At 41.4% G+C, this 9,820-nt stretch overlaps 1 long non-coding RNA gene across 1 annotated transcript; it reads left to right on the top strand.

The window, feature by feature from the left end:
• The first annotated feature begins 2,014 nt into the window (after positions 1-2,014).
• On the top strand, positions 2,015-7,162 carry LOC116517061. The gene is made up of 3 exons (XR_004256417.1): positions 2,015-2,287; positions 3,868-4,080; positions 6,411-7,162. It is a non-coding gene; the product is annotated as an uncharacterized LOC116517061 (long non-coding RNA).
• The last annotated feature ends 2,658 nt before the right edge of the window (positions 7,163-9,820 follow it).

The raw sequence follows: 9,820 nt of genomic DNA, 5'->3' as shown, positions 1-9,820 counted from the left end.
TATTCTAAAGAGAATGTTTCTCCAACAAATGCCAGCAAGGTTTTATTCTCTTTGGAGATTACAAGGGGAGTTGCATCTATAACTATATATCAATAAGGTAGTTTAGGTTAATTGCTTTTAGAGCAGGAGGGAATTTTAGAATTCAATGCTGGAATACTAACATCAATGATGTCCCTACCATCACTACTTTTGACAATCCTAGGGAGATGTGCCTCACAGTAAACCAACCTTCCACAAGATGGAATCTTCAGATATTTCAGACTACAATTCCTATGGCAATGATAGTTAACCATTTCAGCATTGAGTGCTGAAACTGAAGTGCGCACATGCTCGTGTGCCAGAGCACCGGAACCCAGAAAAGAGCAGTTGCCCAATGTGCATGCATGCAATGGAACTCAGAAGAGCAGCTGATGACAGCGAGTATGCCCACAGACAAGGCTCTGCGTGCCATCTCTGGCCCTATGGGTTTTCTAGATGGCATTTAGGGGATTTGAAATCCAACAATTGGAAGAACGTCGACCTGGCATACAGTATCTTTTTATGGTACTTCCCCTGTCTCAATGACAAATATCACTAAACAGCTTTTGACATTTCAGCATTTTCACTTCCAGTCAAAAGCAGAATCAAGAACTTTGATGCAATAAGTACAAAAAGTGTGAAGCACAGCAATATGTATCTTGAGCTTGTAGTAGCTTCTGACAATCCACATTTGCTAACAAAGTATATTTTTCATCATTCCCAAATATAAAGAGAAGCATCAACAATGCAGAAGTTTGCAGAAATGGCTGAATTATATATAAATTGAACATAAAGGCACATTTACAAAGTTTTTTTTAATGTATCTTGTTATAGTGCCTCTTTCTGCTCTTCCTTCCAACAGAGCAGGGGAAACATTTATTAACACATCTCATTTTGACAATTTGAAGATGTCACTTACAAAATTCAAGAGTCTTAAAATATTGCTTGGCCCATAGTGAATTCCATTGTTTTTCTATAACTGTGAATCTTACAACCATTCATTGTGCTTGTGTTAAACTGCTTTCTGTGAAAAAACAAACAAACCCTCACTTAGCCATCAATAAGACTTATTTTTTTAAAATTTCTGCTTAAGGGTCCTGTATCAATCCCCTGATTTGACTCTGCCTCTTATGCTCTTTAACTTGTAAGTTGCCCCCCTGGTGTGACTTAGAGCAGCTTTGCAGGGAAGATTTGTATATCTCTAAGGGAGATATGCAAATAATTAAATATGTAGTTCCTTTCTTACTGTGTAGCCCCCAAAAATATTCAGTTTGACTCTGTAACATATATTTAGATTACTGAGTACATATCTGAAGAAAAATTTACACCTCTACAATGAGTAGATAAAAAAGAATTTTATTATGCAACCCATCAAGAACAAACTTTGGGTATTAATGTTCTTCTGTCCTTGGGGAAAAATCCACAATGAGACAGTTTTCATTTAATATTGTGAAGCATAAAGAAGCCAAGGGATCTTTTCATCCTTCTTTAACTTTTAAAAAGTTCAGTATGATTAGAAAAGTATCAGTTTTCTGGAGAACAGAGATCTCTTTCTACATACTTTCTGGACTGACCTTGTGATCACACAACTTTACTTGATCACATGGACTATTCTGAGAATGCTGAAGAAAATTCTACACTTTAAAGAGCTTGAAGTTTTGGTATACATAACACAATGTTAGCAAAGATTCTTCAGACACATCATACATTTTAGAAAACAAATCCCATTCTTCCTGTAAAACTGGAGATTGTTTTATATTGAATGAAAAATGGTTACAAAATTGGCTCCTTCAGAAATTTGTCCCAAATGCAGACAGTTAATGTGATGATCCAGCTTTACTTTATCCATACATTTGTTCAAAAATTGAATAGGATTAGATAAGAGAAGACTACTTTTCCTGTTGAAAGAACATTAAGAAGATGAATTCACTTTTTTAAAAATGTTTTTCCCATACTTCTGTTGAAGGATTTGGTTTTAGAAACCTCAGAAACAAAGTTGAGAAGCAGGGAAATCATTTGTTTCATTTTGATGCTTGTTTGCCTTTTTTAAACTGATACTACCATAATTTCTGTCTCAATCTGCATTTCTTAACAGAAAGGGCATTTGAAACTGAGCTCCTGCTATTGTCGTTGCTTTTTCACACACTGTTCTGTCTGCAGTTTCATTAGTAAACTCTTTCCCGTTGATTCCTCCCTATTGCTCGGACACATGAATGTTTACCAGCAGTATGAGTTTCAGGATAATGTGTGAGATTATGGAGAAAAAAAGGTTGGTTAAATAGTTTGTGTGTTGTGTGTGTGTTTTAAACAGCTAGTTTGATAAGGCTGAAAAGTTTACAAAGGGAGAGGGAGGCATGATACAGTCTTAAAAAGCTGATTAATGTAAGGCAAGCTGCCTAGGTTATCTTATCCTTCTTTGAAATAAAATATTTTATGAAGGGGAGAGAAAGGCCTTTCCTTCCTGGAAGACCTTATTCCATAAACAATATACTATAACTAGACCTTAGATAAGGTGTGTGTTTGTGTGTGTGAATATATTAAAAGCTTTCTAGGTTTTTTTTCTTTTCATGATGGAAGTGGATGCCTAGTGATCAACAGCTTTGAGATTTTAATTATACAGGAATGATTAAAATCTCATTTGACTATCATGCTTACACCTCCGTATCTCTGTTGAATCTCTGCAACTGCTGTCTGAGATCCTGCACTCTTTGTCTATCACACACACACACAAAAAAAACAGTTTGTGCAAATTATGGGCAGGATCTGGTCTGGGCAAGAGAGGAATGAGGAAATGCTCCTTTTGGAGAAATTCATACCATCTGTTGGCCTTTAGGAAAAACTTTTTAAAACCGTATTCAGTATTTAGATGGTTTTAAACTTGCTATTTTTTTGCCATTATTGTCATTCTGTTAGAGGCCCACTGCTGATACTTTAACTTTTAATAGATTAATTCTGTGTTTTAGGATTTCTTATTAGGGAATTTATATATCCTGAAAATTTGACAAGAATACAGTGATGATAACAGATGACTGAGAATATTAGCAATAGCAATAGCAATAGCAGTTAGACTTATATACCGCTTCATAGGGCTTTCAGCCCTCTCTAAGCGGTTTACAGAGTCAGCATATCGCCCCCACAGCCTGGGTCCTCATTTCACCCACCTCGGAAGGATGGAAGGCTGAGTCAACCTTGAGCCGGTGAGATTAGAACTGCTGAACTGCAGATAACAGTCAGCTGAAGTGGCCTGCAGTACTGCACCGTAACCACTGTGCCACCTCGGCTCTTTATGGGTATTGGTCTATTATATTATAGGCATCAGACTTTAGAAGGCTGTTTCATTATGAGCCTCAGTGGTTAGAGTGCAGTACTGCAGGCTACTTCTGCTGCCTGCAATTTGGCAGTTCATCAGGTTCAAGGTTGACTCAGCCTTCATCCTTCCGAGGTGGGTAAAATTATTGGGAGCAAAGTGCTGACTCTGTAAACCCCTTAGAGAGGGCTGTAAAGCACTATAAAGTGGTATATAAGTCTAAGTGCTATTGCTATTATATTCTTGCACTAAGCATTGACTGCCAAGTAATGAAGGGTTTAGGGATGGAGGATACAATTTCTCGTCCTTCTATTCTCCAGAGCAATTAAACTGCAACAGTTATCATTCTTCTCCAGTCTGGTTACGATTATGTAGCTGTTGATACCTGTCTTCTTTTTCACAGCAGGTCATAGCAGATTTATGGGCATGATTATGAATATGACTCCTCCAATTGCAACAGATTTGTGCCCAGGCACTGCTCCTTTTAATCAAAGAGAAGGGTGCCAGGAAATCTCTCATGTTTCATCTTTTTTTATTCTCAGTAAGAGCATAGAGGCCCAGAAGGAGCTGGAGATTAGGTCAGCGTTACCTTGAAGAAATGAGTGAACAAACAAGTTATGAAGAAGGTCTACACACATCACCATGCACGTGTGGATAATTTTTATTTAATGATATTGAATGTCTCTGGCCAAAACTGAGAATCAGATAACTGTCATGGAAACCTAGCGGTACCAGCAGCCCCAAATCATTCCTAGGTAAGATACCCCGGAATATCCATTCAAATTGCTGGCCACATTATATGGCTGGTCACCAGTTTCTTTAGCTCCTTGTTTCTCCTTCTTCCCCTTCTTCCTGGAACTCTCTTATTATTTACATTTGCTTTTTAAATAAGCATCAGCACTAATATAGCCTCTTTCTCTTTTTCTTCTGATTAAATTTTAATTTTTGGAATGTATAAAGATTCAGATGCACTGCAGCATTTTCACTCACTCCAAATGAGTGCAAATTTATTATCCATTAATGTATATAATATATTAAATATAGGATAACACAAGGAGTACAATGAAAACATTTTCCTTCCCCCATTTTTAAAAGAAACAGAAGTTTATTATGCAGAGATTACATGGACTTGAAAAGTTTTTTAAAAAAAACTCTGGCACGGAGGTCACTGGAGGAATCAAGATGCTAGAAGTTACCGCAACTTTATTTTGCAATGTTCTCTGGCTTTGTTAAAATATTAGAGGAAAAGAAAAGGTGCTGATACAGCCGCCTAGTAATAAAACTAAAGAGCAAGCACAATGGAGAGCAACAAAAGGAGGGGGGTGGGAGAGCTGGGAGGGAAGTAGAAGCAAGAAAAGAAGGACAACTCATTTGGGGGACATGTATATCTGAACTTGAAAGCTTTCCAAGCTTTGGCATGCTCTCCTGCACCTTATGATCCATTTCTAGAAAGGCTGCCTTTGAGCCCTGGCAATTCCAGGGCATTTATTTCTTGGAGCTCTGCTGCCACTTTCTTCCCATACAGCTAACAGGAGTCAGTTTCAGAATTCCATTTCTGTGGTTATTCATGAAATTATTAGCTGCTTTCCAATTCAGATTAACAGAGTTGGAAGGGACTGTATAGGCCCGTGATGGTGAACCTATGGCATGCGTGCCACCTGAGCCATTTCTAAGGGCATGTGAGGCGTTGCCCTGTCAGCTCTAGCACACATGCGTGCACTGGCCAGCTGATTTTCGTCCTTGATTTTCACCCTCCAGAGGCCAGAAATGCCCCGTTTTCCGACTTCTGGTTTGCACATTGGGCTGTTTTTCACCCTCCGGAAGCTTCAGTTTGCCCAATGTGCAAAGCAGAAATCAGAGAATGGGCCTCTTCTGACCTCCAGGGGAGTGGGGGAGGCTGTTTTTACCCTCCCCAGGCTCCTAGAAAGGCTTTGGAGCCTGGGGTGAAAAAAGGACCTACCGGGCCCACCGGAAGTCAGAAAACTGGATGTTTCTGGCCACTGGAGAGCCCTCCCTAGGCTCCAAGAAAGCCATGCACGTATGTGCAGGGCAGTGGTGTGTGTGTGTGTCACACATGCATTTGCAGGAACACTGTGCGGGTGGCACTAAATTATAGGGGTGGGCACACAAGTACACATGATAGCGCGCATGCGCATGGTTTTGGCACTCGAGGCGAAAAAGGTTCGCCATCACTGGTATAGGTCATCTAGTCCAAACCCCCACTCAAGAAGGAGACCCTACACCATTTCTGACAAATGGCAGTCCAGTCTCTTCTTGAAAGTCTCAAGTGATGAAGCCCCCAGAACTTCCAAAGGCAAAATCTGTTCCATGGGTTGATGGAAAGAAAGTTCCTCCTTATTTCTAGGTTGAATCTCTCCTTGATCAGTTTCCATCCATTATTCCTTGTCCGGCCTTCAGGTGCTTTGGAAAATAGCTTGACCCCCTCATCTCCGTGGTAGCCCCTCAAATATTGGAACACTGCTATCATGTCTTCTCTGGTCCTTCTCTTCACAGAGTAGCCATGCCCAGTTCCTATAACCATTCTTCATATGTTTTAGTCTCCAATCACCTAATCATCCTGGTTGCTCTTCTCTGCATTTTGTTTAGAGTCTCAACATCTTTTTAATAGTGTGGCGACCAAAACTGAATGCAGTACTCTAGGTGTGGTCTTACTAAGACTTTATAGAGTAGTATTAGTACCTCACTTGATCTTGATTGTATCCCTCTGTTAATGCAATTTAGGACTTTTTTGACTGCCGCTGTACACTACTAGCTCATATTTAGCTGGTTGTCCGCTAAGACTGCAAGATCCCTCTCACAGTCACTGCTATTAAGCCTGGTTTCACACAGTTTATACTGTATGTGTACTTTTGGGGTGTCTTTTACCTACGTGTAGGTAAGTATTCATCCATAGAATCATATTCTCCATGTGGACAGGGCAAAAGGTAGTTGGGCTGAGGGCTTGCGAAGACACCGGCAGGCATTCTCTCGGAATGCAAGATGCTGGATTACTTTCAAGAGACTCCCTCCCTCCCTCCCTCTCTCCCTCCCTTTTCCGCTAATAATCCCTTCTGTTCTGTTGTAGGAGCAAGCAGCCTCCCTTGTTGCAGGAGGAGGCCAGGATTTTCTGCATGGTGGCTCAGCCTGAGAACAGTGCCGGAGCTGAGCATTTGATCTTTCTCAGTTATCACCAGCCATCCCCTTCCAGGCTGCTGTAAAGCAATCCGTTCCAGTTGAAAGAGTTTATCTAAAGAAGGATCAGTTGTCAAAAGAGACAAGCGGCAACAAGGAGTTGGAAATGCCAGGGAGGAAAGACTACACCTCCAGATCTTCTCTCAAGGCTTACTTACCCATCATTAACTAACCCATCGTTTATTCAATTAACTCATTTATTTTGAGTTTGCATGATTGCAGAATCCCAAATTAACCACATGGGCTGGGTATCCATAATAGATTAGATTACAATCTGTTAGCTGTGCTGATCAGAGCCTATGATACACAGTACATTTGTTCATAGGCCATTTCTAAACTGATAGGAATTTAATGCAACTCAAGAGCACCTTTATCTTGATCATTCTCTAACTCAGCTCTCTGTGACAGTGGAACCTATTGCTTCTTAGTAACCCAACTGACTTCAAATTCCTTGGCCCGGAAAAGCTGATCTAAATACTCTTGGTATTTAAATAGACCGCTTGCCTTGTGCATGATTTCCATGATTGCATGAAGATGGGTTTATAGGAAGGATTTCTTTTAGCATTCAACTCAGAGCCAAACTAGATCTTATAAGGCAGTGGTGGGTTTCAAAAATTGTTCGAACCTACTCTGTGGGTGTGGCCTCCTTTGTGGGAGTGGCTTGCCACCCATGTGACCGGATGGGAGTGGCTTGCCACCCATGTGACCGGATATGAAGATGCCGACGACACTTGTCAGAACCACCTTAAATTACCTCACACACAGCACTGGCATGCATAAGAACATGATGTAAACTTGTTTTTTAAAAGGCATCTTTGGTTTGCGTTAAAATAACTTCAACACACGCAATGTTCTGATTGCACCACAAACGCAGTAGTCATCCTTACCTTTCACAGAGGCACTGAGTTTTATAAATATGAGCATGATAGTGTAGAATAATCATATCCAAGGACTAGTGGTGGGTTTCCAAAAAATTTGGAACCTCTTCTGTAGGTGTGGCCTGCTTTCCGGGTCCAGTGGTGGAACCTCTTCTAACCGGTTCGGTAGATTTGATGAACCGGTTCTACCGAATAGGTGCGAACTGGTAGGAACCCACCTCTGTTATAAGTGCTAAAATACTAGTGAGGTTGCCTGGGGTCATACAGTACATTGAGCTGTATTCTAGCCATATTATCTCAACCCATATAACATAACCTACAATAAATCACAAACTAGCTAACCACATTTTAGCCTAGTGTATGCTGTTGAGTCAGCTACTGTGTTGCGTAGAAGTTCTGTTCTTCAGCATGCTTTATGTTTGCTTATTAGTTGCTTATTTATCACATATTGAAGTCAATATACTTTCTAAAACCCTTGACTGCTTCTCCACCACTGGCCCCCACAGGCAGTGGTGGGTTCCTACTGGTTCAGCTGGTTCAACCGAACCGGTAGTGGTTTGGCGGCCAGGGTCGCTGGAACTGGGAACGACCAAGGCCTGCCACGCCCCCAAACCGGTTCTCCGGGCATCGCCATCTTGTTTTTGAGTTCTGTGCATGCACAGAACAATTTAAATTGTACTGTGCATGCACGCACAGTGTGCATCAAGCACACACAAAGCACACATGCAGGGCATGCACATGAGTAACCCGGCAGTAGTGCCTGCCGGAACCCACTCCTGCCCACAGGTAGGGCAATGGCTCCCAGCCTTGTTCCATGTTTCTTTCCTTTAAAAGGAAAGTCTAACCCCAACCAAGCATGACATGATGTTATGCTATAGGTCAGGGGTGCCAAACTCGCATCATCACAGAGGTGCCACTTGACGTATAGAGACTTTTCCCCACTTTACTAAACTGGGTGTGGGTGTGGCCAGCATGTGAGGCATCCGGCCCGTGGCCTGTGAGTTTGACAACTCTGCTATAGGCAATGTGCAGTGAGGGGTCAATCTGAAGAAGCAATCTCACCGGACTCCCATAGCAGGAGAGGCCACAAGACTGATGGCAATCTCATGCCTTTGCTAACTTTCTGGATTTTGGCACACCTGTACTTCCTTCTGTGAAACAAGATTGGCATTAAATTCTGAGATTTAGGACAACATCCATCCTTGCTTTTTGTTGTTTCAGATGCAGTGCTGGTTGAGTAGCCTCTTTTTACAGTTTAGGAAAAAAGGAAGCTTGAAAAAGCTTACTCATATGCTGAAAAAGGAAACCATGTCCGTTGTGTTGGTTTTTTTTCTGTTCCTTTTCTATTAAAGCAGCCCTCACCAAACAGGAGCTTTCTAGATGCTTTGTGCTAACAGTGCCCATACTGCCCAGCCAAGAGTGTTGTCCTGTAATTTCTGCCATTCCCAGCCAACGATCCCTGTGCCTGATTGGCATCCAAGGCAGTGGAGCTCTTTGTAGACCTGACAAGATGACATCATCCTTTCCTCCGAACATTTCTGGACATGAGTTCAGAATGGATCCTGGCTGAGGGATAAAGAAGAGCACCGGTGGCATTAAATCACTTGGGGCTTTACCTGACCAAAGTGAATCAGTCATGATGGCACACTCACCTGACCTGCCTCCAGTCATGGTGGAGCTCTTAAGACTGTCCACTGTAAATCACCCTTCTTTAATCTGGTGTGTGTGATGCAGCACTTCTCTCATTATCGATGATCAACAAGGCCTTTGTTATTTGGAAGAGTGGGAGCCCCATACCAACATATCTGGAGAGCATCAGCTGGGATATAAATCAGAAGAATAAGGGCAGCAAATGGATGTGTTTTAGATCAGAGTAATGGCCCTTTTTTGTATTCTTTTAGTGTGTGACTCAGACTTTTGTTATTCCACTTCTTCTTTGCACAGGCTCTATGAGATGGAAGGATTTTTTTAAAGGCCACAACCAGGCCTCAGATACTAAAACATTGCTCCAGGAATGATCTCTGGCATTTCCACCTTAAAACCTGCAAAACAGGCATTGATCATCTGCTAGGCACATTAGATGAATCAATTCTGGATTACATGGAAAAGCCATTTGGTTTAAAGTAAAGCAGTTTGAGAAAGCCCTCAGTTTAGAGTAAGAAGGAATGGGGTCCAAAATGTCACAATTCATTGCTAAAATTGGGAACACGTAAAACTGCAAAACTAAATTAGAAATGAAAGGAACATGAAATCCTGGAACATGTGGAATGAGCTAAAGCTCTGTGTGTGGTGTGTATGTATGTGTGTGTGTGTGTGTGAATATATGTGTATATGTGTGTATATATAGCAATAGCAGTAGACTTATATACCGCTTCATAGGGCTTTCAGCCCTCTCTAAGCGGTTTACAGAGAGTCAGCATATTGC

The sequence above is a fragment of the Thamnophis elegans genome, chromosome 1 (genome assembly GCF_009769535.1).
Source record: "Thamnophis elegans isolate rThaEle1 chromosome 1, rThaEle1.pri, whole genome shotgun sequence".
NCBI lineage: Eukaryota > Metazoa > Chordata > Lepidosauria > Squamata > Colubridae > Thamnophis > Thamnophis elegans.
The sequence above is the reverse complement of the archived record's forward strand: the minus strand, read 5'-3'. Positions and strand labels throughout refer to the sequence as shown.